This window comes from Phyllobates terribilis, unplaced genomic scaffold (genome assembly GCF_046119375.1).
Source record: "Phyllobates terribilis strain yellow unplaced genomic scaffold, ASM4611937v1 Scaffold_30__1_contigs__length_15301838, whole genome shotgun sequence".
In the NCBI taxonomy this organism is placed as follows: domain Eukaryota; kingdom Metazoa; phylum Chordata; class Amphibia; order Anura; family Dendrobatidae; genus Phyllobates; species Phyllobates terribilis.
This window is the reverse complement of record NW_027362790.1, coordinates 9,524,088-9,552,081: the sequence shown is the minus strand read 5'-3', so window position 1 is coordinate 9,552,081 and position 27,994 is coordinate 9,524,088. Positions and strand designations below refer to the sequence as shown.

Here is a 27,994-nt window from a genome sequence, read left to right as displayed (position 1 = left end):
GTTTAAAGAGGTGGAGTTATGCAGATCTAAAACGCGTGGATTGCAGCAGCAGCAAGCCGAAAAGTGCAGGCATGTAAGGGATCTAGAGGTTGACAACATGTCTTCTTAACGGGAGTCCAGGAGCTCATCTCCACAAATGGACTTTTCAGGATCCTTGGGTGGCTCCGTAGTTTGAAACCAATTCTGGTTATCGCTTCTCGGCCTTTTGGCTAAGATCAAGTGTAGTATCGGTTCTTATCAGTTTAATATCTGATACATCCCCTATCTGGGGACCATATATTAAATGGATTTTTAGAACAGGGAGATGGAAAAAGAGCTTGCTCTGTCCACTCCACGCATTGACCTGGTATTGCAGTATCTCCAGGACCGGTGCACCCCTTCTTTAATGCAGTTTCTAAAATCAGAAAGAATTGAATTCAATGTTTTTTGTTCATTTTGCTTGTTTGTCGGATTTTGGGATGGACTCTTTGGCTTTGCTTTCCTTCTCCTCATTGGATTTTTCATGTTCAAAGTTGCAGAAGCCAGATTGCAAGCTCATTTTGGTTCAACTTCAGCAACTGTGCATTGCATTGCCATGTAATGTGATGCAATGCTATCTTTCTAGCTCTCCCTTTTTACTTCCTTTTGGATAAACAGACATATTAGGCAAGCATTTTGGAGCTTTCACCTAAATAACTACAGGTGGTGAGATAAGCTGCACAATATAATTGACCTTTCAGTATATTGTTGCACACACACCATCTATTTAGCAAATGCCCTTGTTATCAACAGCAGCCTTTTAAACTCACCTGAGCTAACAGGTATGTGCGCTGGTTACTCTGCTGCGCTTAAAATTTCTTTTTTGGTTTGCTACAATGCCTTTTCTGAAACGTTGTCTCCTTCTGCTGGGACACTGACTTCTTTCATTTAATGCCTGCAGACTATAAAAGAGATCCCAACCCAAAAAGTTTGGTTGATTAGTCTGTGGCATTCTGTTAAACTGTTGCTTATGGCGGTCTCTGTGAGCTTCTCAGCGACATTCAGCCAGCCAGGTATCCTGCCTGCAGTAGATGGAATGTGGCAATGGAACGCTGGCTGCGCGTGTCATAATAGGCTCTGAGCCTTTATATACCTGTGCACAGCAGCAGCCACCTTCAGTCTGCTGCTGGACAGCCAGCAGCAGCAGCAGGAGAGGTATGTAATCAGGAGCCCTCCTGCTAAGGTTAGACAGCTGCTCGTTCCACCCCACCCCCCGCCTTAATTGGTTCTCCTCCCTTCCAACGGTGTTGAGGCGGGTGGGAACAGCAGGGGGTGAAGGTGCTGTGTTTAAAGAGGTGGAGTTATGCAGATCTAAAACGCGTGGATTGCAGCAGCAGCAAGCCGAAAAGTGCAGGCATGTAAGGGATCTAGAGGTTGACAACATGTCTTCTTAACGGGAGTCCAGGAGCTCATCTCCACAAATGGACTTTTCAGGATCCTTGGGTGGCTCCGTAGTTTGAAACCAATTCTGGTTATCGCTTCTCGGCCTTTTGGCTAAGATCAAGTGTAGTATCGGTTCTTATCAGTTTAATATCTGATACGTCCCCTATCTGGGGACCATATATTAAATGGATTTTTAGAACAGGGAGATGGAAAAAGAGCTTGCTCTGTCCACTCCACGCATTGACCTGGTATTGCAGTATCTCCAGGACCGGTGCACCCCTTCTTTAATGCAGTTTCTAAAATCAGAAAGAATTGAATTCAATGTTTTTTGTTCATTTTGCTTGTTTGTCGGATTTTGGGATGGACTCTTTGGCTTTGCTTTCCTTCTCCTCATTGGATTTTTCATGTTCAAAGTTGCAGAAGCCAGATTACAAGCTCATTTTGGTTCAACTTCAGCAACTGTGCATTGCATTGCCATGTAATGTGATGCAATGCTATCTTTCTAGCTCTCCCTTTTTACTTCCTTTTGGATAAACAGACATATTAGGCAAGCATTTTGGAGCTTTCACCTAAATAACTACAGGTGGTGAGATAAGCTGCACAATATAATTGACCTTTCAGTATATTGTTGCACACACACCATCTATTTAGCAAATGCCCTTGTTATCAACAGCAGCCTTTTAAACTCACCTGAGCTAACAGGTATGTGCGCTGGTTACTCTGCTGCGCTTAAAATTTCTTTTTTGGTTTGCTACAATGCCTTTTCTGAAACGTTGTCTCCTTCTGCTGGAACACTGACTTCTTTCATTTAATGCCTGCAGACTATAAAAGAGAACCCAACCCAAAAAGTTTGGTTGATTAGTCTGTGGCATTCTGTTAAACTGTTGCTTATGGCGGTCTCTGTGAGCTTCTCAGCGACATTCAGCCAGCCAGGTATCCTGCCTGCAGTAGATGGAATGTGGCAATGGAACGCTGGCTGCGCGTGTCATAATAGGCTCTGAGCCTTTATATACCTGTGCACAGCAGCAGCCACCTTCAGTCTGCTGCTGGACAGCCAGCAGCAGCAGCAGCAGGAGAGGTATGTAATCAGGAGCCCTCCTGCTAAGGGTAGACAGCTGCTCGTTCCACCCCACCCCCCGCCTTAATTGGTTCTCCTCCCTTCCAACGGTGTTGAGGCGGGTGGGAACAGCAGGGGGTGAAGGTGCTGTGTTTAAAGAGGTGGAGTTATGCAGATCTAAAACGCGTGGATTGCAGCAGCAGCAAGCCGAAAAGTGCAGGCATGTAAGGGATCTAGAGGTTGACAACATGTCTTCTTAACGGGAGTCCAGGAGCTCATCTCCACAAATGGACTTTTCAGGATCCTTGGGTGGCTCCGTAGTTTGAAACCAATTCTGGTTATCGCTTCTCGGCCTTTTGGCTAAGATCAAGTGTAGTATCTGTTCTTATCAGTTTAATATCTGATACGTCCCCTATCTGGGGACCATATATTAAATGGATTTTTAGAACAGGGAGATGGAAAAAGAGCTTGCTCTGTCCACTCCACGCATTGACCTGGTATTGCAGTATCTCCAGGACCGGTGCACCCCTTCTTTAATGCAGTTTCTAAAATCAGAAAGAATTGAATTCAATGTTTTTTGTTCATTTTGCTTGTTTGTCGGATTTTGGGATGGACTCTTTGGCTTTGCTTTTCTTCTCCTCATTGGATTTTTCATGTTCAAAGTTGCAGAAGCCAGATTACAAGCTCATTTTGGTTCAACTTCAGCAACTGTGCATTGCATTGCCATGTAATGTGATGCAATGCTATCTTTCTAGCTCTCCCTTTTTACTTCCTTTTGGATAAACAGACATATTAGGCAAGCATTTTGGAGCTTTCACCTAAATAACTACAGGTGGTGAGATAAGCTGCACAATATAATTGACCTTTCAGTATATTGTTGCACACACACCATCTATTTAGCAAATGCCCTTGTTATCAACAGCAGCCTTTTAAACTCACCTGAGCTAACAGGTATGTGCGCTGGTTACTCTGCTGCGCTTAAAATTTCTTTTTTGGTTTGCTACAATGCCTTTTCTGAAACGTTGTCTCCTTCTGCTGGAACACTGACTTCTTTCATTTAATGCCTGCAGACTATAAAAGAGAACCCAACCCAAAAAGTTTGGTTGATTAGTCTGTGGCATTCTGTTAAACTGTTGCTTATGGCGGTCTCTGTGAGCTTCTCAGCGACATTCAGCCAGCCAGGTATCCTGCCTGCAGTAGATGGAATGTGGCAATGGAACGCTGGCTGCGCGTGTCATAATAGGCTCTGAGCCTTTATATACCTGTGCACAGCAGCAGCCACCTTCAGTCTGCTGCTGGACAGCCAGCAGCAGCAGCAGCAGCAGGAGAGGTATGTAATCAGGAGCCCTCCTGCTAAGGGTAGACAGCTGCTCGTTCCACCCCACCCCCCGCCTTAATTGGTTCTCCTCCCTTCCAACGGTGTTGAGGCGGGTGGGAACAGCAGGGGGTGAAGGTGCTGTGTTTAAAGAGGTGGAGTTATGCAGATCTAAAACGCGTGGATTGCAGCAGCAGCAAGCCGAAAAGTGCAGGCATGTAAGGGATCTAGAGGTTGACAACATGTCTTCTTAACGGGAGTCCAGGAGCTCATCTCCACAAATGGACTTTTCAGGATCCTTGGGTGGCTCCGTAGTTTGAAACCAATTCTGGTTATCGCTTCTCGGCCTTTTGGCTAAGATCAAGTGTAGTATCTGTTCTTATCAGTTTAATATCTGATACGTCCCCTATCTGGGGACCATATATTAAATGGATTTTTAGAACAGGGAGATGGAAAAAGAGCTTGCTCTGTCCACTCCACGCATTGACCTGGTATTGCAGTATCTCCAGGACCGGTGCACCCCTTCTTTAATGCAGTTTCTAAAATCAGAAAGAATTGAATTCAATGTTTTTTGTTCATTTTGCTTGTTTGTCGGATTTTGGGATGGACTCTTTGGCTTTGCTTTTCTTCTCCTCATTGGATTTTTCATGTTCAAAGTTGCAGAAGCCAGATTACAAGCTCATTTTGGTTCAACTTCAGCAACTGTGCATTGCATTGCCATGTAATGTGATGCAATGCTATCTTTCTAGCTCTCCCTTTTTACTTCCTTTTGGATAAACAGACATATTAGGCAAGCATTTTGGAGCTTTCACCTAAATAACTACAGGTGGTGAGATAAGCTGCACAATATAATTGACCTTTCAGTATATTGTTGCACACACACCATCTATTTAGCAAATGCCCTTGTTATCAACAGCAGCCTTTTAAACTCACCTGAGCTAACAGGTATGTGCGCTGGTTACTCTGCTGCGCTTAAAATTTCTTTTTTGGTTTGCTACAATGCCTTTTCTGAAACGTTGTCTCCTTCTGCTGGAACACTGACTTCTTTCATTTAATGCCTGCAGACTATAAAAGAGAACCCAACCCAAAAAGTTTGGTTGATTAGTCTGTGGCATTCTGTTAAACTGTTGCTTATGGCGGTCTCTGTGAGCTTCTCAGCGACATTCAGCCAGCCAGGTATCCTGCCTGCAGTAGATGGAATGTGGCAATGGAACGCTGGCTGCGCGTGTCATAATAGGCTCTGAGCCTTTATATACCTGTGCACAGCAGCAGCCACCTTCAGTCTGCTGCTGGACAGCCAGCAGCAGCAGCAGCAGGAGAGGTATGTAATCAGGAGCCCTCCTGCTAAGGGTAGACAGCTGCTCGTTCCACCCCACCCCCCGCCTTAATTGGTTCTCCTCCCTTCCAACGGTGTTGAGGCGGGTGGGAACAGCAGGGGGTGAAGGTGCTGTGTTTAAAGAGGTGGAGTTATGCAGATCTAAAACGCGTGAATTGCAGCAGCAGCAAGCCGAAAAGTGCAGGCATGTAAGGGATCTAGAGGTTGACAACATGTCTTCTTAACGGGAGTCCAGGAGCTCATCTCCACAAATGGACTTTTCAGGATCCTTGGGTGGCTCCGTAGTTTGAAACCAATTCTGGTTATCGCTTCTCGGCCTTTTGGCTAAGATCAAGTGTAGTATCTGTTCTTATTAGTTTAATATCTGATACGTCCCCTATCTGGGGACCATATAGTAAATGGATTTTTAGAACAGGGAGATGGAAAAAGAGCTTGCTCTGTCCACTCCACGCATTGACCTGGTATTGCAGTATCTCCAGGACCGGTGCACCCCTTCTTTAATGCAGTTTCTAAAATCAGAAAGAATTGAATTCAATGTTTTTTGTTCATTTTGCTTGTTTGTCGGATTTTGGGATGGACTCTTTGGCTTTGCTTTTCTTCTCCTCATTGGATTTTTCATGTTCAAAGTTGCAGAAGCCAGATTACAAGCTCATTTTGGTTCAACTTCAGCAACTGTGCATTGCATTGCCATGTAATGTGATGCAATGCTATCTTTCTAGCTCTCCCTTTTTACTTCCTTTTGCATAAACAGACATATTAGGCAAGCATTTTGGAGCTTTCACCTAAATAACTACAGGTGGTGAGATAAGCTGCACAATATAATTGACCTTTCAGTATATTGTTGCACACACACCATCTATTTAGCAAATGCCCTTGTTATCAACAGCAGCCTTTTAAACTCACCTGAGCTAACAGGTATGTGCGCTGGTTACTCTGCTGCGCTTAAAATTTCTTTTTTGGTTTGCTACAATGCCTTTTCTGAAACGTTGTCTCCTTCTGCTGGAACACTGACTTCTTTCATTTAATGCCTGCAGACTATAAAAGAGAACCCAACCCAAAAAGTTTGGTTGATTAGTCTGTGGCATTCTGTTAAACTGTTGCTTATGGCGGTCTCTGTGAGCTTCTCAGCGACATTCAGCCAGCCAGGTATCCTGCCTGCAGTAGATGGAATGTGGCAATGGAACGCTGGCTGCGCGTGTCATAATAGGCTCTGAGCCTTTATATACCTGTGCACAGCAGCAGCCACCTTCAGTCTGCTGCTGGACAGCCAGCAGCAGCAGCAGCAGGAGAGGTATGTAATCAGGAGCCCTCCTGCTAAGGGTAGACAGCTGCTCGTTCCACCCCACCCCCCGCCTTAATTGGTTCTCCTCCCTTCCAACGGTGTTGAGGCGGGTGGGAACAGCAGGGGGTGAAGGTGCTGTGTTTAAAGAGGTGGAGTTATGCAGATCTAAAACGCGTGGATTGCAGCAGCAGCAAGCCGAAAAGTGCAGGCATGTAAGGGATCTAGAGGTTGACAACATGTCTTCTTAACGGGAGTCCAGGAGCTCATCTCCACAAATGGACTTTTCAGGATCCTTGGGTGGCTCCGTAGTTTGAAACCAATTCTGGTTATCGCTTCTCGGCCTTTTGGCTAAGATCAAGTGTAGTATCTGTTCTTATCAGTTTAATATCTGATACGTCCCCTATCTGGGGACCATATATTAAATGGATTTTTAGAACAGGGAGATGGAAAAAGAGCTTGCTCTGTCCACTCCACGCATTGACCTGGTATTGCAGTATCTCCAGGACCGGTGCACCCCTTCTTTAATGCAGTTTCTAAAATCAGAAAGAATTGAATTCAATGTTTTTTGTTCATTTTGCTTGTTTGTCGGATTTTGGGATGGACTCTTTGGCTTTGCTTTTCTTCTCCTCATTGGATTTTTCATGTTCAAAGTTGCAGAAGCCAGATTACAAGCTCATTTTGGTTCAACTTCAGCAACTGTGCATTGCATTGCCATGTAATGTGATGCAATGCTATCTTTCTAGCTCTCCCTTTTTACTTCCTTTTGGATAAACAGACATATTAGGCAAGCATTTTGGAGCTTTCACCTAAATAACTACAGGTGGTGAGATAAGCTGCACAATATAATTGACCTTTCAGTATATTGTTGCACACACACCATCTATTTAGCAAATGCCCTTGTTATCAACAGCAGCCTTTTAAACTCACCTGAGCTAACAGGTATGTGCGCTGGTTACTCTGCTGCGCTTAAAATTTCTTTTTTGGTTTGCTACAATGCCTTTTCTGAAACGTTGTCTCCTTCTGCTGGAACACTGACTTCTTTCATTTAATGCCTGCAGACTATAAAAGAGAACCCAACCCAAAAAGTTTGGTTGATTAGTCTGTGGCATTCTGTTAAACTGTTGCTTATGGCGGTCTCTGTGAGCTTCTCAGCGACATTCAGCCAGCCAGGTATCCTGCCTGCAGTAGATGGAATGTGGCAATGGAACGCTGGCTGCGCGTGTCATAATAGGCTCTGAGCCTTTATATACCTGTGCACAGCAGCAGCCACCTTCAGTCTGCTGCTGGACAGCCAGCAGCAGCAGCAGCAGGAGAGGTATGTAATCAGGAGCCCTCCTGCTAAGGGTAGACAGCTGCTCGTTCCACCCCACCCCCCGCCTTAATTGGTTCTCCTCCCTTCCAACGGTGTTGAGGCGGGTGGGAACAGCAGGGGGTGAAGGTGCTGTGTTTAAAGAGGTGGAGTTATGCAGATCTAAAACGCGTGGATTGCAGCAGCAGCAAGCCGAAAAGTGCAGGCATGTAAGGGATCTAGAGGTTGACAACATGTCTTCTTAACGGGAGTCCAGGAGCTCATCTCCACAAATGGACTTTTCAGGATCCTTGGGTGGCTCCGTAGTTTGAAACCAATTCTGGTTATCGCTTCTCGGCCTTTTGGCTAAGATCAAGTGTAGTATCTGTTCTTATCAGTTTAATATCTGATACGTCCCCTATCTGGGGACCATATAGTAAATGGATTTTTAGAACAGGGAGATGGAAAAAGAGCTTGCTCTGTCCACTCCACGCATTGACCTGGTATTGCAGTATCTCCAGGACCGGTGCACCCCTTCTTTAATGCAGTTTCTAAAATCAGAAAGAATTGAATTCAATGTTTTTTGTTCATTTTGCTTGTTTGTCGGATTTTGGGATGGACTCTTTGGCTTTGCTTTTCTTCTCCTCATTGGATTTTTCATGTTCAAAGTTGCAGAAGCCAGATTACAAGCTCATTTTGGTTCAACTTCAGCAACTGTGCATTGCATTGCCATGTAATGTGATGCAATGCTATCTTTCTAGCTCTCCCTTTTTACTTCCTTTTGCATAAACAGACATATTAGGCAAGCATTTTGGAGCTTTCACCTAAATAACTACAGGTGGTGAGATAAGCTGCACAATATAATTGACCTTTCAGTATATTGTTGCACACACACCATCTATTTAGCAAATGCCCTTGTTATCAACAGCAGCCTTTTAAACTCACCTGAGCTAACAGGTATGTGCGCTGGTTACTCTGCTGCGCTTAAAATTTCTTTTTTGGTTTGCTACAATGCCTTTTCTGAAACGTTGTCTCCTTCTGCTGGAACACTGACTTCTTTCATTTAATGCCTGCAGACTATAAAAGAGAACCCAACCCAAAAAGTTTGGTTGATTAGTCTGTGGCATTCTGTTAAACTGTTGCTTATGGCGGTCTCTGTGAGCTTCTCAGCGACATTCAGCCAGCCAGGTATCCTGCCTGCAGTAGAGGGAATGTGGCAATGGAACACTGGCTGCGCGTGTCATAATAGGCTCTGAGCCTTTATATACCTGTGCACAGCAGCAGCCACCTTCAGTCTGCTGCTGGACAGTCAGCAGCAGCAGCAGCAGGAGAGGTATGTAATCAGGAGCCCTCCTGCTAAGGGTAGACAGCTGCTCGTTCCACCCCACCCCCCGCCTTAATTGGTTCTCCTCCCTTCCAACGGTGTTGAGGCGGGTGGGAACAGCAGGGGGTGAAGGTGCTGTGTTTAAAGAGGTGGAGTTATGCAGATCTAAAACGCGTGGATTGCAGCAGCAGCAAGCCGAAAAGTGCAGGCATGTAAGGGATCTAGAGGTTGACAACATGTCTTCTTAACGGGAGTCCAGGAGCTCATCTCCACAAATGGACTTTTCAGGATCCTTGGGTGGCTCCGTAGTTTGAAACCAATTCTGCTTATCGCTTCTCGGCCTTTTGGCTAAGATCAAGTGTAGTATCTGTTCTTATCAGTTTAATATCTGATACGTCCCCTATCTGGGGACCATATATTAAATGGATTTTTAGAACAGGGAGATGGAAAAAGAGCTTGCTCTGTCCACTCCACGCATTGACCTGGTATTGCAGTATCTCCAGGACCGGTGCACCCCTTCTTTAATGCAGTTTCTAAAATCAGAAAGAATTGAATTCAATGTTTTTTGTTCATTTTGCTTGTTTGTCGGATTTTGGGATGGACTCTTTGGCTTTGCTTTTCTTCTCCTCATTGGATTTTTCATGTTCAAAGTTGCAGAAGCCAGATTACAAGCTCATTTTGGTTCAACTTCAGCAACTGTGCATTGCATTGCCATGTAATGTGATGCAATGCTATCTTTCTAGCTCTCCCTTTTTACTTCCTTTTGGATAAACAGACATATTAGGCAAGCATTTTGGAGCTTTCACCTAAATAACTACAGGTGGTGAGATAAGCTGCACAATATAATTGACCTTTCAGTATATTGTTGCACACACACCATCTATTTAGCAAATGCCCTTGTTATCAACAGCAGCCTTTTAAACTCACCTGAGCTAACAGGTATGTGCGCTGGTTACTCTGCTGCGCTTAAAATTTCTTTTTTGGTTTGCTACAATGCCTTTTCTGAAACGTTGTCTCCTTCTGCTGGAACACTGACTTCTTTCATTTAATGCCTGCAGACTATAAAAGAGAACCCAACCCAAAAAGTTTGGTTGATTAGTCTGTGGCATTCTGTTAAACTGTTGCTTATGGCGGTCTCTGTGAGCTTCTCAGCGACATTCAGCCAGCCAGGTATCCTGCCTGCAGTAGATGGAATGTGGCAATGGAACGCTGGCTGCGCGTGTCATAATAGGCTCTGAGCCTTTATATACCTGTGCACAGCAGCAGCCACCTTCAGTCTGCTGCTGGACAGCCAGCAGCAGCAGCAGCAGGAGAGGTATGTAATCAGGAGCCCTCCTGCTAAGGGTAGACAGCTGCTCGTTCCACCCCACCCCCCGCCTTAATTGGTTCTCCTCCCTTCCAACGGTGTTGAGGCGGGTGGGAACAGCAGGGGGTGAAGGTGCTGTGTTTAAAGAGGTGGAGTTATGCAGATCTAAAACGCGTGGATTGCAGCAGCAGCAAGCCGAAAAGTGCAGGCATGTAAGGGATCTAGAGGTTGACAACATGTCTTCTTAACGGGAGTCCAGGAGCTCATCTCCACAAATGGACTTTTCAGGATCCTTGGGTGGCTCCGTAGTTTGAAACCAATTCTGGTTATCGCTTCTCGGCCTTTTGGCTAAGATCAAGTGTAGTATCTGTTCTTATCAGTTTAATATCTGATACGTCCCCTATCTGGGGACCATATATTAAATGGATTTTTAGAACAGGGAGATGGAAAAAGAGCTTGCTCTGTCCACTCCACGCATTGACCTGGTATTGCAGTATCTCCAGGACCGGTGCACCCCTTCTTTAATGCAGTTTCTAAAATCAGAAAGAATTGAATTCAATGTTTTTTGTTCATTTTGCTTGTTTGTCGGATTTTGGGATGGACTCTTTGGCTTTGCTTTTCTTCTCCTCATTGGATTTTTCATGTTCAAAGTTGCAGAAGCCAGATTACAAGCTCATTTTGGTTCAACTTCAGCAACTGTGCATTGCATTGCCATGTAATGTGATGCAATGCTATCTTTCTAGCTCTCCCTTTTTACTTCCTTTTGGATAAACAGACATATTAGGCAAGCATTTTGGAGCTTTCACCTAAATAACTACAGGTGGTGAGATAAGCTGCACAATATAATTGACCTTTCAGTATATTGTTGCACACACACCATCTATTTAGCAAATGCCCTTGTTATCAACAGCAGCCTTTTAAACTCACCTGAGCTAACAGGTATGTGCGCTGGTTACTCTGCTGCGCTTAAAATTTCTTTTTTGGTTTGCTACAATGCCTTTTCTGAAACGTTGTCTCCTTCTGCTGGAACACTGACTTCTTTCATTTAATGCCTGCAGACTATAAAAGAGAACCCAACCCAAAAAGTTTGGTTGATTAGTCTGTGGCATTCTGTTAAACTGTTGCTTATGGCGGTCTCTGTGAGCTTCTCAGCGACATTCAGCCAGCCAGGTATCCTGCCTGCAGTAGATGGAATGTGGCAATGGAACGCTGGCTGCGCGTGTCATAATAGGCTCTGAGCCTTTATATACCTGTGCACAGCAGCAGCCACCTTCAGTCTGCTGCTGGACAGCCAGCAGCAGCAGCAGCAGGAGAGGTATGTAATCAGGAGCCCTCCTGCTAAGGGTAGACAGCTGCTCGTTCCACCCCACCCCCCGCCTTAATTGGTTCTCCTCCCTTCCAACGGTGTTGAGGCGGGTGGGAACAGCAGGGGGTGAAGGTGCTGTGTTTAAAGAGGTGGAGTTATGCAGATCTAAAACGCGTGGATTGCAGCAGCAGCAAGCCGAAAAGTGCAGGCATGTAAGGGATCTAGAGGTTGACAACATGTCTTCTTAACGGGAGTCCAGGAGCTCATCTCCACAAATGGACTTTTCAGGATCCTTGGGTGGCTCCGTAGTTTGAAACCAATTCTGGTTATCGCTTCTCGGCCTTTTGGCTAAGATCAAGTGTAGTATCTGTTCGTGTATGCGTCCCCACTGAAGAATGAGCGTTTGGAGCTTTTCCAGACCCTGCGGCTTCAGCTTGCCACCACCAGGACCTTAGTGATGGCCGGGGATTTCAACTGCCCCATCGAGGAGGATGGTCGTAGTTCTGGCACATCTGCCAAGTTGGACATCACGTCCAAGCTGCTCATCGAGATGGTAACCGAGGCCTCTCTTCAGGACGTGGTGGGCTCCATGGGGAGAGGCTCCACGAACTATTCGTGGAGCCGACCCGATGGCTCACTCCGCTCCAGGATTGACTTTGTGTTCACCTCTCGGGCAGTCAGGCAGAGTAGGCACTCGATGGTCTCCTGCTTCTTCTCCGACCACAGAGCCATTCACTTACAAGATGTCCTCGGCGACGGTTTTCCGTCCGGGCCCGGCTCCTGGAAGCTGAATTGTGCTCTGCTGGCTCAGGATGAAGTCGTGGAGGAGCTGAGAGCAGCCTACGCAATGTGTCAGTCCTACAAGGGTAGCTTCCAAACAGTCTCTGATTGGTGGGAATATGTTAAACTTGAGTTTCGCTGTTTCTTTCAGGCCAAGGGTCGACAACAGGCGTGTGAGAAGAGGAGGGACTTCAGAGGGCTGCAGCGCGAGCTGCGGTCGCTGCAGGACCTTCTTCACTGCGGCTGGGACGTGAGGGAGGAGCTGGAGGAGACCAAGAAGAGCCTGAAAAGGCACTTTGAGGAGGAGTCCAAGCGAATCGTCTTCCGTTCCAAAGTGGAGAATCTGGAGAAGGGTGAGAAATGTAACTCATTCTTTTTCAGGAAACTTCATGCCGGTCACACGCCCCTGAACGAGCTGCGAGACGAGAGCGGAAACATGCGACGTGGGAAGGAGGACGTGATGAGGGTCGTCAGCGACTTCTACAGCGAACTCTACTCCCACAAGACTACCGACCCCGACGCTGCTGATAAGTTCCTGTCAGGTATCACTAACCATCTTGATCCTGCAGGCACGGCAGCCTTGGACAAACCTCTGATGGTGGGCGAATTGCTCTCTGCCGCTAAATCCTTTAGGACCGGCAGGACCCCGGGCAGTGATGGTCTTCCAGCGGAGCTCTATGTAGCGCTGGGAGACCTCATCTGTCCGGACCTGTTGGACCTGTACGAGGAGATGGTGGTGGAGGGTAGAATGCCTCCATCTTTGAGGGAAGGAATGGTCACGATCCTGTACAAGCGGAAGGGAGAGAGGTGCGACCTGAGGAATTGGCGTCCCATCACTCTGCTCAACGTGGACTACAAGATCCTGGCCAAGACGATGGCGACACGACTTAAGACGGTCATCGGACGGATCATCCACCCGGACCAGACCTGCGGCATCCCTGGACGTCGCATCGCAGACAGCCTCGCTCTCGTGCGGGACACGGTCGAGTACATCAAGGTCCGCCGCGCACACGCGGCCCTGGTCTCCTTGGATCAGGAGAAGGCCTTCGACCGGGTTTCCCACGAGTTCATGGGCCGAGCTCTGCACCGGTTAGGTTTGGGTAACATGTTTTGTTCGTATGTCCGTCTGATGTATTTTGATATCCACAGCTCGGTGTTGGTGAACGGCTGGAAGACTGACCCCTTCCCTGTCCTCTCTGGGGTCAGACAAGGCTGCCCTCTATCACCTCTTCTTTTTGTTTGTGTTATAGAACTCTTCGCAGAGGCTATCCGGCAGAATGGAGAGATCAGAGGGATCACCGCACCGGGTCCGGGACGACACGAGGTCAAGTGCTCGCTCTACATGGACGACGTCACCGTCTTCTGCGCTGATCGTGGTTCAGTCGACGCCCTCGTCCAGACGTGTGAGAGGTTCGGCCGGGCTTCAGGGGCCAAAGTCAACTGCAGGAAGTCGGAAGCCATGCTCTTCGGGGATTGGCAGCCGGCCTCCTCCGCCCCCTTCCCCTTCAACATTCAACCGGATTTCCTCAAGGTGCTGGGAGTCTGGTTCGGGAAGGAAGGAGCGGCCCTCAAGTCCTGGCAAGAACGCTTGGCCAAGGTGAAGCAACGGATCGGACTCTGGAGCCTCAGACACCTCACTTGTGAGGGTAAGGCACTCGTCCTGCGTAATGAGGTCCTGCCCGTCTTGCAGTACACGGCGCAGGCCTGGCCCCCACACGTCACTGTGTGCAGGGCCATTACCAGGACAGTGTTTCACTTTGTCTGGGGATCCAAGATGGACAGAGTCAGGCGGGCCGTCATGTACAAGGAGCCTCGCAAGGGTGGGAAGGGCGTTCCAGATATCCCCACCCTCCTGCGATCCTCTTTTGTGTGTGATTGTGTCCGCCAGACTTTGCAAGTCAAGAATGGCTCCGCGGGCAGGTCCATGTCTCGCTTCTTCCTGCTTCCTCTTTGGAGGCGACTCGGCTGGGACAAGTGGGACAGCTCCTTCCCCTACAACTGGACGACGCCATGGTTCTACGGAGACGTCGTTCGATTTGTGGGGGAGCATCAACTGGAGGGACTCAAGCCCGACTTGTGGAAGCCCAAAACTATCCACAAGCTAATCAGAGCCAAGGATGACGTGGAGAACATCACAGGACTTCACCAGGACACGCTGGAGACTGTGTGGACAAATGTGTCGTCTGACAGGCTGACCAACGGGCACAAGGACTTGTCGTGGATGGCGATTCAGGGCGGACTGCCCGTCCGGTCATTCATGCATGCCCGGAACCTGTGCAAGACCCGGTACTGCCCAAGGTGCCCCTTCGTGGAGGAAACATCTTTGCACACTTTTTGGGACTGCGGATTTGCACAGCGCCTATTGACTGCACTTGAGGACGACCTGAGGAACTCTGTCCCCAGGGCGAGCCTATCGCACCATTCTGTGCTTTATGGACTCTTCCCTGGGGTTCATACCGTCGGAGCCATCCAGGAGGCTTGGCGCCTTATGAACTGCTTCAAGGATGCCCTTTGGGTCGCCAGGAACCGGCTCATCTTGAGGAGGGAGAGGATGTCCATCCAGGACTGCCGCAGGCTGATCCACAGCCTGCTCAGAGACTATTCCATCATGGACGGTCCGGAGGACGAGGATGAGGACTAAACCCCTCCTCCCCCTCTCCCCTTATGTGTCTTGTCTTTCAATAAAGCTTCGGGCCTGTGATTTTCCCCTCCCCATCCCCTTTTTCCCAATCCCTATCCCTTATCACGGTTCGTCGTACTGTATTGATTGATATGCTTTTTCTTTCAGATTGAGTGTTTTGTGTAGCATAGGGGTGTGATGTGTCTAGTTAGTGCGTCGTATCCTCATGCTATGTAAATATGATGTAGAATTCTGTGTGTACTGGGCTGCGGCACTGTACACTGTCTGTTAACTTATTTTTTTGTGCTAATAAAAGATATATTCAATCAAAAAAATCTGTTCTTATCAGTTTAATATCTGATACGTCCCCTATCTGGGGACCATATATTAAATGGATTTTTAGAACAGGGAGATGGAAAAAGAGCTTGCTCTGTCCACTCCACGCATTGACCTGGTATTGCAGTATCTCCAGGACCGGTGCACCCCTTCTTTAATGCAGTTTCTAAAATCAGAAAGAATTGAATTCAATGTTTTTTGTTAATTTTGCTTGTTTGTCGGATTTTGGGATGGACTCTTTGGCTTTGCTTTTCTTCTCCTCATTGGATTTTTCATGTTCAAAGTTGCACAAGCCAGATTACAAGCTCATTTTGGTTCAACTTCAGCAACTGTGCATTGCATTGCCATGTATTGTGATGCAATGCTATCTTTCTAGCTCTCCCTTTTTACTTCCTTTTGGATAAACAGACATATTAGGCAAGCATTTTGGAGCTTTCACCTAAATAACTACAGGTGGTGAGATAAGCTGCACAATATAATTGACCTTTCAGTATATTGTTGCACACACACCATCTATTTAGCAAATGCCCTTGTTATCAACAGCAGCCTTTTAAACTCACCTGAGCTAACAGGTATGTGCGCTGGTTACTCTGCTGCGCTTAAAATTTCTTTTTTGGTTTGCTACAATGCCTTTTCTGAAACGTTGTCTCCTTCTGCTGGAACACTGACTTCTTTCATTTAATGCCTGCAGACTATAAAAGAGAACCCAACCCAAAAAGTTTGGTTGATTAGTCTGTGGCATTCTGTTAAACTGTTGCTTATGGCGGTCTCTGTGAGCTTCTCAGCGACATTCAGCCAGCCAGGTATCCTGCCTGCAGTAGATGGAATGTGGCAATGGAACGCTGGCTGCGCGTGTCATAATAGGCTCTGAGCCTTTATATACCTGTGCACAGCAGCAGCCACCTTCAGTCTGCTGCTGGACAGCCAGCAGCAGCAGCAGCAGGAGAGGTATGTAATCAGGAGCCCTCCTGCTAAGGGTAGACAGCTGCTCGTTCCACCCCACCCCCCGCCTTAATTGGTTCTCCTCCCTTCCAACGGTGTTGAGGCGGGTGGGAACAGCAGGGGGTGAAGGTGCTGTGTTTAAAGAGGTGGAGTTATGCAGATCTAAAACGCGTGGATTGCAGCAGCAGCAAGCCGAAAAGTGCAGGCATGTAAGGGATCTAGAGGTTGACAACATGTCTTCTTAACGGGAGTCCAGGAGCTCATCTCCACAAATGGACTTTTCAGGATCCTTGGGTGGCTCCGTAGTTTGAAACCAATTCTGGTTATCGCTTCTCGGCCTTTTGGCTAAGATCAAGTGTAGTATCTTTCGAAAAGGCGGTTTTGGATGTTGGCCGCCCTAGTAGATTGATACATTATGCACACTGGGGTTTAGGCACTTGTTAGTACGCCAGTTGGCTAATATAGTCATCTGGTGGAAAGCATGGCCCCCCAGGATCGACGCCATTGGGCCGGGGAAGATCGAAAGCCCGAAGTGTGAAGTGCCCCAGGAGTGGTGACCCTGGGGTGCCTTAACTCACTGGGATTGGGAACCCCACTTGAGTTTATGGCACATTTGCACTAGCACTTCAATATTTCTTTCTTCACACACACCCTTATTCCGGGCCTTCTGGCCTTAGGATGGGGAATTTTTCAATTCCCGGTCGAAGGTCCGGGCAGTATTATACTGTGAAACCTTCACTATTTATTTAATTTTTTTTGTCACTGTGTGTCCACTTTTTCACGTGTGTCCACGTCCTTACTAGGATTTTGTCGGGATGCGGTTCCCTTACGGGTTCCTCTCTTGGCAGGTCTAGGGGGGGAGTGTGTGTCCATCAGGTTCCGCTCCCCCCTGAACCCCCCTGACTCTCCTCTTTCGGGAGGAGAGCATTGTTGTCTCCCCTCTTCCGGGAGGGGAGCACAGTCTTTGGCTCCCAGTGCCTTGCTCGGGTGAGAACTCGGGCAGGTATTGGGGGTAAGATTGGGTCGCCTCTGGCTCCGGCTGGAGGTGGCTATTTGTCCCTGTTCCTCGCTGTGGCCTTCTGGCTCGGAGGGACGGGGAATGGTTTGGGGGACCCTTCTCCTTTTGGAGAGGGTTTCAAGAAGACCAGCATCCTAGTGCACTTTTTTTGTGGCACTTGTCACTTTTTTAAGCGCACTCGGGTTTTGTACACGAATTCGGGCTTTCGATAAAAAAAAAAAAAATCTGTTCTTATCAGTTTAATATCTGATACGTCCCCTATCTGGGGACCATATATTAAATGGATTTTTAGAACAGGGAGATGGAAAAAGAGCTTGCTCTGTCCACTCCACGCATTGACCTGGTATTGCAGTATCTCCAGGACCGGTGCACCCCTTCTTTAATGCAGTTTCTAAAATCAGAAAGAATTGAATTCAATGTTTTTTGTTCATTTTGCTTGTTTGTCGGATTTTGGGATGGACTCTTTGGCTTTGCTTTTCTTCTCCTCATTGGATTTTTCATGTTCAAAGTTGCAGAAGCCAGATTACAAGCTCATTTTGGTTCAACTTCAGCAACTGTGCATTGCATTGCCATGTAATGTGATGCAATGCTATCTTTCTAGCTCTCCCTTTTTACTTCCTTTTGGATAAACAGACATATTAGGCAAGCATTTTGGAGCTTTCACCTAAATAACTACAGGTGGTGAGATAAGCTGCACAATATAATTGACCTTTCAGTATATTTTTGCACACACACCATCTATTTAGCAAATGCCCTTGTTATCAACAGCAGCCTTTTAAACTCACCTGAGCTAACAGGTATGTGCGCTGGTTACTCTGCTGCGCTTAAAATTTCTTTTTTGGTTTGCTACAATGCCTTTTCTGAAACGTTGTCTCCTTCTGCTGGAACACTGACTTCTTTCATTTAATGCCTGCAGACTATAAAAGAGAACCCAACCCAAAAAGTTTGGTTGATTAGTCTGTGGCATTCTGTTAAACTGTTGCTTATGGCGGTCTCTGTGAGCTTCTCAGCGACATTCAGCCAGCCAGGTATCCTGCCTGCAGTAGATGGAATGTGGCAATGGAACGCTGGCTGCGCGTGTCATAATAGGCTCTGAGCCTTTATATACCTGTGCACAGCAGCAGCCACCTTCAGTCTGCTGCTGGACAGCCAGCAGCAGCAGCAGCAGGAGAGGTATGTAATCAGGAGCCCTCCTGCTAAGGGTAGACAGCTGCTCGTTCCACCCCACCCCCCGCCTTAATTGGTTCTCCTCCCTTCCAACGGTGTTGAGGCGGGTGGGAACAGCAGGGGGTGAAGGTGCTGTGTTTAAAGAGGTGGAGTTATGCAGATCTAAAACGCGTGGATTGCAGCAGCAGCAAGCCGAAAAGTGCAGGCATGTAAGGGATCTAGAGGTTGACAACATGTCTTCTTAACGGGAGTCCAGGAGCTCATCTCCACAAATGGACTTTTCAGGATCCTTGGGTGGCTCCGTAGTTTGAAACCAATTCTGGTTATCGCTTCTCGGCCTTTTGGCTAAGATCAAGTGTAGTATCTGTTCTTTTAAGAACACAAGAGCTACGATCTACACTTGACGAGAGCGATCGAACTCGGAAGGAGAAGAGCTTCGGAGCCCAGCTGACATCAGAGAACGAAGGCGGATATCGGTGGGAGGAAGAAGCTCTAAAGAATCCAGAAGAAGACGAAGACTCGGAGAAGAATCGGGCTGTCCTGTGGAATCTTCGAGGAAGAAAATCATCGAGACAAAGACCTTTCGGGGAATTTGTCCAGAACACGACGGGAGAAGAATCTGCATAGCTCCACCCATTCCGGGAAGAGTTCCAGATCCAGCTCCAAGAAGTAACTGCAGGAGGAAAGCCATGGCAAGCGCTGCGAGGAAGGCCGAAAAGAAGAGCCTGGAGCTGGGGACAGCCAGGAGGGCCCAGCCAGGAGCCGATTCTGACCCCAAGGACTCTGCCTCCACGACTGGCCAGCAGAAGGGACCCCAGAAGCCCCGCCACGAAGCTCCAGCCCTGGAGCCATGGATGCGGCAGACGGTGGCCCTGAAGCTGAAGGAAGTGGATGGGAGGGTGCCGGACATGTCCTCGGACGTGTTCTGCCAGAAGATGCTGCTGGATCGAGGCTTCTCCAGGTCGGACACCCTCAGCATCCAGACCTTCTTGACGGGGATCTTCTTCGTCACCTTCGCCACTGTGAACACCTGCAGGAGGTTCTGGGAAATGGTAAGCGCAAAAGGACCGGATAATTCTTTCTCTGCCTTTACAGGTAGCTGCCCTATCCAGAGGGATGAAAGGAGGATCACGGTCTCCATGCGCAACCCGCACACCCCAGGCCAAGACATCTGTACCTTCCTGAGACGCTTCTGTTTGGTTGTGAAGGAACCCTCTCACATCCTGAATGGACTCGGCTTCTGGACAGGTAAGTGGTCGGTGACCGTTAGACTTCACAGGGACCTGGCGTACTCAGACGGACTTCGGCACCTGCCCCCGACATTCTCCCTGGGCAACTCCTACGGCCTCATCTATTACCCGGACATGCCGCGGAACTGCAGGAGATGCGGCAAGAACGGCCACGAGATGAAGGACTGCAAGGAGGATGCCTGCAGGATTTGTCGAGTGACGGGACACAGCTCGAAGGACTGCCCGAAGAAGACGTCCTGCAACCTGTGTGGGCTGGCGGCTCATCTGTACAAGGATTGCCCCAGGCGTGAGAGATCCTGGGCATCGGTGGTTGCGACGACCCCAGCTACGGAGGACAAGGCCCCGACGACCAGGCCTGTGAAGGTCAAGGACGCGACGACCAAGGCCCCAGCGGCCAAGGCCGAGACGACCAAGGCCAAAGCGGTCAAGGAGTCGGTGGCCAAAGCCCCAGCGACGGTCCCAGCAGCTCCGAAGCAGAAGAAAAAGTCAAAGGAGGGTAAGAGTTCTGTCACCCCTCTCTCGATCCCTCCCCCTGCCACCCCCGTCCAATCCCCCCCCCACCCCGGCCACCCCTGCTGAGGATTCCACTTCCTCTTCCTCCTTCCCCTACTCCTCAGCAGGTGTCCTTTCCCCTGCCCCGGCAGCCACTCTCCCTCCCCAGACCATGGTAGCGGTGGAATTAACCTTTCCTCCACCCGCCGCTATCTATTCCGAGGAGGATTTTCCCCTTCTTGTCTCCCCAGTTCCAACCCGGGGAAAGAGGAAGGTGGAGGACAGCCCTGCTACTGAATCCTCCAAAAAGAAGATTCTGGATTTCGTAGGCGAAAAGGAGGATACCCTCCCTGAGCCAGAAGAGATGGAGCACATGGTTGAGACCCTGGTGGCCGAGCCAGAAGAGGAGGAACTGGTGGTCGCCGAGATTGAGGCCGCGCTGCTTGACCAGATGGAGGAAGAGGGCCTGCTGGTGATCCCGTCACCAGCAGTTAACACCGACGAGGGACCACCCGACCGGAGTGGTAACTAAGGTGTATTGCCTGCGCTAACTTTTTCTTTTTTCCCTACATGATGGCTAATATTAACTTATTTTCCATTAATGTCAGGAGCATCAAGGACAAGTTCAGACGTCAGACTATTTATGCCTTCCTTACTTCCCAGTTGTGTGATGTTTATATGTTGCAGGAATGTTCCCTTCCCTCCTCTAGGTCCTTCAAACATCTGGCCAGGGAGTGGTCCCACGGTCCATCCTACTGGTCCGGTGGGGGTGACTGCAAGTCTGCGGGGGTCGCAATTCTGATCAGGGGGGGCGCATTCACGCTTGAGTCCGTCCAGGAGCTCATCTGCGGCAGGGCTCTTGTTGTAGATGGCAACTGGGCGGGAGAACCTGTCAGGTTCATCAACGTGTATGCGTCCCCACTGAAGAATGAGCGTTTGGAGCTTTTCCAGACCCTGCGGCTTCAGCTTGCCACCACCAGGACCTTAGTGATGGCCGGGGATTTCAACTGCCCCATCGAGGAGGACGGTCGTAGTTCTGGCACATCTGCCAAGTTGGACATCACGTCCAAGCTGCTCATCGAGATGGTAACCGAGGCCTCTCTTCAGGACGTGGTGGGCTCCATGGGGAGAGGCTCCACGAACTATTCGTGGAGCCGACCCGATGGCTCACTCCGCTCCAGGATTGACTTTGTGTTCACCTCTCGGGCAGTCAGGCAGAGTAGGCACTCGATGGTCTCCTGCTTCTTCTCCGACCACAGAGCCATTCACTTACAAGGTGTCCTCGGCGACGGTTTTCCGTCCGGCCCCGGCTCCTGGAAGCTGAATTGTGCTCTGCTGGCTCAGGATGAAGTCGTGGAGGAGCTGAGAGCAGCCTACGCAATGTGGCAGTCCTACAAGGGTAGCTTCCAAACAGTCTCTGATTGGTGGGAATATGTTAAACTTGAGTTTCGCTGTTTCTTTCAGGCCAAGGGTCGACAACAGGAGTGTGAGAAGAGGAGGGACTTCAGAGGGCTGCAGCGCGAGCTGCGGTCGCTGCAGGACCTTCTTCACTGCGGCTGGGACGTGAGGGAGGAGCTGGAGGAGACCAAGAAGAGCCTGAAAAGGCACTTTGAGGAGGAGTCCAAGCGAATCATCTTCCGTTCCAAAGTGGAGAATCTGGAGAAGGGTGAGTAATGTAACTCATTCTTTTTCAGGAAACTTCATGCCGGTCACACGCCCCTGAACGAGCTGCGAGACGAGAGCGGAAACATGCGACGTGGGAAGGAGGACGTGATGAGGGTCGTCAGCGACTTCTACAGCGAACTCTACTCCCACAAGACTACCGACCCCGACGCTGCTGATAAGTTCCTGTCAGGTATCACTAACCATCTTGATCCTGCAGGCACGGCAGCCTTGGACAAACCTCTGATGGTGGGCGAATTGCTCTCTGCCGCTAAATCCTTTAGGACCGGCAGGACCCCGGGCAGTGATGGTCTTCCAGCGGAGCTCTATGTAGCGCTGGGAGACCTCATCTGTCCGGACCTGTTGGACCTGTACGAGGAGATGGTGGTGGAGGGTAGAATGCCTCCATCTTTGAGGGAAGGAATGGTCACGATCCTGTACAAGCGGAAGGGAGAGAGGTGCGACCTGAGGAATTGGCGTCCCATCACTCTGCTCAACGTGGACTACAAGATCCTGGCCAAGACGATGGCGACACGACTTAAGACGGTCATCGGACGGATCATCCACCCGGACCAGACCTGCGGCATCCCTGGACGTCGCATCGCAGACAGCCTCGCTCTCGTGCGGGACACGGTCGAGTACATCAAGGTCCGCCGCGCACACGCGGCCCTGGTCTCCTTGGATCAGGAGAAGGCCTTCGACCGGGTTTCTCACGAGTTCATGGGCCGAGCTCTGCACCGGTTAGGTTTGGGTAACATGTTTTGTTCGTATGTCCGTCTGATGTATTTTGATATCCACAGCTCGGTGTTGGTGAACGGCTGGAAGACTGACCCCTTCCCTGTCCTCTCTGGGGTCAGACAAGGCTGCCCTCTATCACCTCTTCTTTTTGTTTGTGTTATAGAACTCTTCGCAGAGGCTATCCGGCAGAATGGAGAGATCAGAGGGATCACCGCACCGGGTCCGGGACGACACGAGGTCAAGTGCTCGCTCTACATGGACGACGTCACCGTCTTCTGCGCTGATCGTGGTTCAGTCGACGCCCTCGTCCAGACGTGTGAGAGGTTCGGCCGGGCTTCAGGGGCCAAAGTCAACTGCAGGAAGTCGGAAGCCATGCTCTTCGGGGATTGGCAGCCGGCCTCCTCCGCCCCCTTCCCCTTCAACATTCAACCGGATTTCCTCAAGGTGCTGGGAGTCTGGTTCGGGAAGGAAGGAGCGGCCCTCAAGTCCTGGCAAGAACGCTTGGCCAAGGTGAAGCAACGGATCGGACTCTGGAGCCTCAGACACCTCACTTGTGAGGGTAAGGCACTCGTCCTGCGTAATGAGGTCCTGCCCGTCTTGCAGTACACGGCGCAGGCCTGGCCCCCACACGTCACTGTGTGCAGGGCCATTACCAGGACAGTGTTTCACTTTGTCTGGGGATCCAAGATGGACAGAGTCAGGCGGGCCGTCATGTACAAGGAGCCTCGCAAGGGTGGGAAGGGCGTTCCAGATATCCCCACCCTCCTGCGATCCTCTTTTGTGTGTGATTGTGTCCGCCGGACTTTGCAAGTCAAGAATGGCTCCGCGTGCAGGTCCATGTCTCGCTTCTTCCTGCTTCCTCTTTGGAGGCGACTCGGCTGGGACAAGTGGGACAGCTCCTTCCCCTACAACTGGACGACGCCATGGTTCTACGGAGACGTCGTTCGATTTGTGGGGGAGCATCAACTGGAGGGACTCAAGCCCGACTTGTGGAAGCCCAAAACTATCCACAAGCTAATCAGAGCCAAGGATGACGTGGAGAACATCACAGGACTTCACCAGGACACGCTGGAGACTGTGTGGACAAATGTGTCGTCTGACAGGCTGACCAACGGGCACAAGGACTTGTCGTGGATGGCGATTCAGGGCGGACTGCCCGTCCGGTCATTCATGCATGCCCGGAACCTGTGCAAGACCCGGTACTGCCCAAGGTGCCCCTTCGTGGAGGAAACATCTTTGCACACTTTTTGGGACTGCGGATTTGCACAGCGCCTATTGACTGCACTTGAGGACGACCTGAGGAACTCTGTCCCCAGGGCGAGCCTATCGCACCATTCTGTGCTTTACGGACTCTTCCCTGGGGTTCATACCGTCGGAGCCATCCAGGAGGCTTGGCGCCTTATGAACTGCTTCAAGGATGCCGTTTGGGTCGCCAGGAACCGGCTCATCTTGAGGAGGGAGAGGATGTCCATCCAGGACTGCCGCAGGCTGATCCACAGCCTGCTCAGAGACTATTCCATCATGGACGGTCCGGAGGACGAGGACGAGGACTAAACCCCTCCTCCCCCTCTCCCCTTATGTGTCTTGTCTTTCAATAAAGCTTCGGGCCTGTGATTTTCCCCTCCCCATCCCCTTTTTCCCAATCCCCATCCCTTATCACGGTTCGTCGTACTGTATTAATTGACATGCTTTTTCTTTCAGATTGAGTGTTTTGTGTAGCATAGGGGTGTGATGTGTCTAGTTAGTGCGTCGTATCCTCATGCTATGTAAATATGATGTAGAATTCTGTGTGTACTGGGCTGCGGCACTGTACACTGTCTGTTAACTTATTTTTTGTGCTAATAAAAGATATATTCAATCAAAAAAATCTGTTCTTATCAGTTTAATATCTGATACGTCCCCTATCTGGGGACCATATATTAAATGGATTTTTAGAACAGGGAGATGGAAAAAGAGCTTGCTCTGTCCACTCCACGCATTGACCTGGTATTGCAGTATCTCCAGGACCGGTGCACCCCTTCTTTAATGCAGTTTCTAAAATCAGAAAGAATTGAATTCAATGTTTTTTGTTCATTTTGCTTGTTTGTCGGATTTTGGGATGGACTCTTTGGCTTTGCTTTTCTTCTCCTCATTGGATTTTTCATGTTCAAAGTTGCAGAAGCCAGATTACAAGCTCATTTTGGTTCAACTTCAGCAACTGTGCATTGCATTGCCATGTAATGTTATGCAATGCTATCTTTCTAGCTCTCCCTTTTTACTTCCTTTTGGATAAACAGACATATTAGGCAAGCATTTTGGAGCTTTCACCTAAATAACTACAGGTGGTGAGATAAACTGCACAATATAATTGACCTTTCAGTATATTGTTGCACACACACCATCTATTTAGCAAATGCCCTTGTTATCAACAGCAGCCTTTTAAACTCACCTGAGCTAACAGGTATGTGCGCTGGTTACTCTGCTGCGCTTAAAATTTCTTTTTTGGTTTGCTACAATGCCTTTTCTGAAACGTTGTCTCCTTCTGCTGGAACACTGACTTCTTTCATTTAATGCCTGCAGACTATAAAAGAGAACCCAACCCAAAAAGTTTGGTTGATTAGTCTGTGGCATTCTGTTAAACTGTTGCTTATGGCGGTCTCTGTGAGCTTCTCAGCGACATTCAGCCAGCCAGGTATCCTGCCTGCAGTAGATGGAATGTGGCAATGGAACGCTGGCTGCGCGTGTCATAATAGGCTCTGAGCCTTTATATACCTGTGCACAGCAGCAGCCACCTTCAGTCTGCTGCTGGACAGCCAGCAGCAGCAGCAGGAGAGGTATGTAATCAGGAGCCCTCCTGCTAAGGGTAGACAGCTGCTCGTTCCACCCCACCCCCCACCTTAATTGGTTCTCCTCCCTTCCAACGGTGTTGAGGCGGGTGGGAACAGCAGGGGGTGAAGGTGCTGTGTTTAAAGAGGTGGAGTTATGCAGATCTAAAACGCGTGGATTGCAGCAGCAGCAAGCCGAAAAGTGCAGGCATGTAAGGGATCTAGAGGTTGACAACATGTCTTCTTAACGGGAGTCCAGGAGCTCATCTCCACAAATGGACTTTTCAGGATCCTTGGGTGGCTCCGTAGTTTGAAACCAATTCTGGTTATCGCTTCTCGGCCTTTTGGCTAAGATCAAGTGTAGTATCTGTTCCTATCAGTTTAATATCTGATACGTCCCCTATCTGGGGACCATATATTAAATGGATTTTTAGAACAGGGAGATGGAAAAAGAGCTTGCTCTGTCCACTCCACGCATTGACCTGGTATTGCAGTATCTCCAGGACCGGTGCACCCCTTCTTTAATGCAGTTTCTAAAATCAGAAAGAATTGAATTCAATGTTTTTTGTTCATTTTGCTTGTTTGTCGGATTTTGGGATGGACTCTTTGGCTTTGCTTTTCTTCTCCTCATTGGATTTTTCATGTTCAAAGTTGCAGAAGCCAGATTACAAGCTCATTTTGGTTCAACTTCAGCAACTGTGCATTGCATTGCCATGTAATGTGATGCAATGCTATCTTTCTAGCTCTCCCTTTTTACTTCCTTTTGGATAAACAGACATATTAGGCAAGCATTTTGGAGCTTTCACCTAAATAACTACAGGTGGTGAGATAAGCTGCACAATATAATTGACCGTTCAGTATATTGTTGCACACACACCATCTATTTAGCAAATGCCCTTGTTATCAACAGCAGCCTTTTAAACTCACCTGAGCTAACAGGTATGTGCGCTGGTTACTCTGCTGCGCTTAAAATTTCTTTTTTGGTTTGCTACAATGCCTTTTCTGAAACGTTGTCTCCTTCTGCTGGAACACTGACTTCTTTCATTTAATGCCTGCAGACTATAAAAGAGAACCCAACCCAAAAAGTTTGGTTGATTAGTCTGTGGCATTCTGTTAAACTGTTGCTTATGGCGGTCTCTGTGAGCTTCTCAGCGACATTCAGCCAGCCAGGTATCCTGCCTGCAGTAGATGGAATGTGGCAATGGAACGCTGGCTGCGCGTGTCATAATAGGCTCTGAGCCTTTATATACCTGTGCACAGCAGCAGCCACCTTCAGTCTGCTGCTGGACAGCCAGCAGCAGCAGCAGCAGGAGAGGTATGTAATCAGGAGCCCTCCTGCTAAGGGTAGACAGCTGCTCTTTCCACCCCACCCCCCGCCTTAATTGGTTCTCCTCCCTTCCAACGGTGTTGAGGCGGGTGGGAACAGCAGGGGGTGAAGGTGCTGTGTTTAAAGAGGTGGAGTTATGCAGATCTAAAACGCGTGGATTGCAGCAGCAGCAAGCCGAAAAGTGCAGGCATGTAAGGGATCTAGAGGTTGACAACATGTCTTCTTAACGGGAGTCCAGGAGCTCATCTCCACAAATGGACTTTTCAGGATCCTTGGGTGGCTCCGTAGTTTGAAACCAATTCTGGTTATCGCTTCTCGGCCTTTTGGCTAAGATCAAGTGTAGTATCTGTTCTTATCAGTTTAATATCTGATACGCCCCCTATCTGGGGACCATATATTAAATGGATTTTTAGAACAGGGAGATGGAAAAAGAGCTTGCTCTGTCCACTCCACGCATTGACCTGGTATTGCAGTATCTCCAGGACCGGTGCACCCCTTCTTTAATGCAGTTTCTAAAATCAGAAAGAATTGAATTCAATGTTTTTTGTTCATTTTGCTTGTTTGTCGGATTTTGGGATGGACTCTTTGGCTTTGCTTTTCTTCTCCTCATTGGATTTTTCATGTTCAAAGTTGCAGAAGCCAGATTACAAGCTCATTTTGGTTCAACTTCAGCAACTGTGCATTGCATTGCCATGTAATGTGATGCAATGCTATCTTTCTAGCTCTCCCTTTTTACTTCCTTTTGGATAAACAGACATATTAGGCAAGCATTTTGGAGCTTTCACCTAAATAACTACAGGTGGTGAGATAAGCTGCACAATATAATTGACCTTTCAGTATATTGTTGCACACACACCATCTATTTAGCAAATGCCCTTGTTATCAACAGCAGCCTTTTAAACTCACCTGAGCTAACAGGTATGTGCGCTGGTTACTCTGCTGCGCTTAAAATTTCTTTTTTGGTTTGCTACAATGCCTTTTCTGAAACGTTGTCTCCTTCTGCTGGAACACTGACTTCTTTCATTTAATGCCTGCAGACTATAAAAGAGAACCCAACCCAAAAAGTTTGGTTGATTAGTCTGTGGCATTCTGTTAAACTGTTGCTTATGGCGGTCTCTGTGAGCTTCTCAGCGACATTCAGCCAGCCAGGTATCCTGCCTGCAGTAGATGGAATGTGGCAATGGAACGCTGGCTGCGCGTGTCATAATAGGCTCTGAGCCTTTATATACCTGTGCACAGCAGC

At 48.6% G+C, this 27,994-nt stretch overlaps 14 non-coding genes and 3 pseudogenes across 14 annotated transcripts; all 17 read left to right on the top strand.

Annotated features, from left to right (window-relative positions):
• Window positions 1–189: 189 nt before the first annotated feature.
• On the top strand, window positions 190–380 carry LOC141179640 (U2 spliceosomal RNA). Its single transcript, XR_012255636.1, has one exon. It is a non-coding gene; the product is annotated as a U2 spliceosomal RNA (small nuclear RNA).
• Window positions 381–1,492: 1,112 nt separating this feature from the next.
• Window positions 1,493–1,683, top strand: LOC141179576 (U2 spliceosomal RNA). The gene has a single exon (XR_012255578.1). It is a non-coding gene; the product is annotated as a U2 spliceosomal RNA (small nuclear RNA).
• A 1,115-nt stretch (window positions 1,684–2,798) lies between these two features.
• Window positions 2,799–2,989, top strand: LOC141180222 (U2 spliceosomal RNA). The gene has a single exon (XR_012255988.1). It is a non-coding gene; the product is annotated as a U2 spliceosomal RNA (small nuclear RNA).
• A 1,118-nt stretch (window positions 2,990–4,107) lies between these two features.
• LOC141180221 (U2 spliceosomal RNA) lies at window positions 4,108–4,298 on the top strand. Its single transcript, XR_012255987.1, has one exon. It is a non-coding gene; the product is annotated as a U2 spliceosomal RNA (small nuclear RNA).
• Window positions 4,299–5,413: 1,115 nt separating this feature from the next.
• On the top strand, window positions 5,414–5,604 carry LOC141179626 (U2 spliceosomal RNA). Its single transcript, XR_012255623.1, has one exon. It is a non-coding gene; the product is annotated as a U2 spliceosomal RNA (small nuclear RNA).
• Window positions 5,605–6,719: 1,115 nt separating this feature from the next.
• On the top strand, window positions 6,720–6,910 carry LOC141180218 (U2 spliceosomal RNA). Its single transcript, XR_012255985.1, has one exon. It is a non-coding gene; the product is annotated as a U2 spliceosomal RNA (small nuclear RNA).
• A 1,115-nt stretch (window positions 6,911–8,025) lies between these two features.
• On the top strand, window positions 8,026–8,216 carry LOC141179519 (U2 spliceosomal RNA). Its single transcript, XR_012255527.1, has one exon. It is a non-coding gene; the product is annotated as a U2 spliceosomal RNA (small nuclear RNA).
• A 1,115-nt stretch (window positions 8,217–9,331) lies between these two features.
• LOC141180217 (U2 spliceosomal RNA) lies at window positions 9,332–9,522 on the top strand. The gene has a single exon (XR_012255984.1). It is a non-coding gene; the product is annotated as a U2 spliceosomal RNA (small nuclear RNA).
• A 1,115-nt stretch (window positions 9,523–10,637) lies between these two features.
• LOC141180216 (U2 spliceosomal RNA) lies at window positions 10,638–10,828 on the top strand. The gene has a single exon (XR_012255983.1). It is a non-coding gene; the product is annotated as a U2 spliceosomal RNA (small nuclear RNA).
• Window positions 10,829–11,943: 1,115 nt separating this feature from the next.
• On the top strand, window positions 11,944–12,029 carry LOC141179999 (U2 spliceosomal RNA; annotated as a pseudogene).
• A 3,281-nt stretch (window positions 12,030–15,310) lies between these two features.
• LOC141179698 (U2 spliceosomal RNA) lies at window positions 15,311–15,503 on the top strand. Its single transcript, XR_012255687.1, has one exon. It is a non-coding gene; the product is annotated as a U2 spliceosomal RNA (small nuclear RNA).
• Window positions 15,504–16,618: 1,115 nt separating this feature from the next.
• LOC141180061 (U2 spliceosomal RNA) lies at window positions 16,619–16,710 on the top strand (annotated as a pseudogene).
• A 792-nt stretch (window positions 16,711–17,502) lies between these two features.
• Window positions 17,503–17,688, top strand: LOC141179832 (U2 spliceosomal RNA). Its single transcript, XR_012255787.1, has one exon. It is a non-coding gene; the product is annotated as a U2 spliceosomal RNA (small nuclear RNA).
• Window positions 17,689–18,803: 1,115 nt separating this feature from the next.
• LOC141179988 (U2 spliceosomal RNA) lies at window positions 18,804–18,881 on the top strand (annotated as a pseudogene).
• A 5,565-nt stretch (window positions 18,882–24,446) lies between these two features.
• Window positions 24,447–24,640, top strand: LOC141179716 (U2 spliceosomal RNA). Its single transcript, XR_012255703.1, has one exon. It is a non-coding gene; the product is annotated as a U2 spliceosomal RNA (small nuclear RNA).
• A 1,112-nt stretch (window positions 24,641–25,752) lies between these two features.
• LOC141179584 (U2 spliceosomal RNA) lies at window positions 25,753–25,943 on the top strand. The gene has a single exon (XR_012255585.1). It is a non-coding gene; the product is annotated as a U2 spliceosomal RNA (small nuclear RNA).
• A 1,115-nt stretch (window positions 25,944–27,058) lies between these two features.
• LOC141179582 (U2 spliceosomal RNA) lies at window positions 27,059–27,249 on the top strand. Its single transcript, XR_012255583.1, has one exon. It is a non-coding gene; the product is annotated as a U2 spliceosomal RNA (small nuclear RNA).
• The last annotated feature ends 745 nt before the right edge of the window (window positions 27,250–27,994 follow it).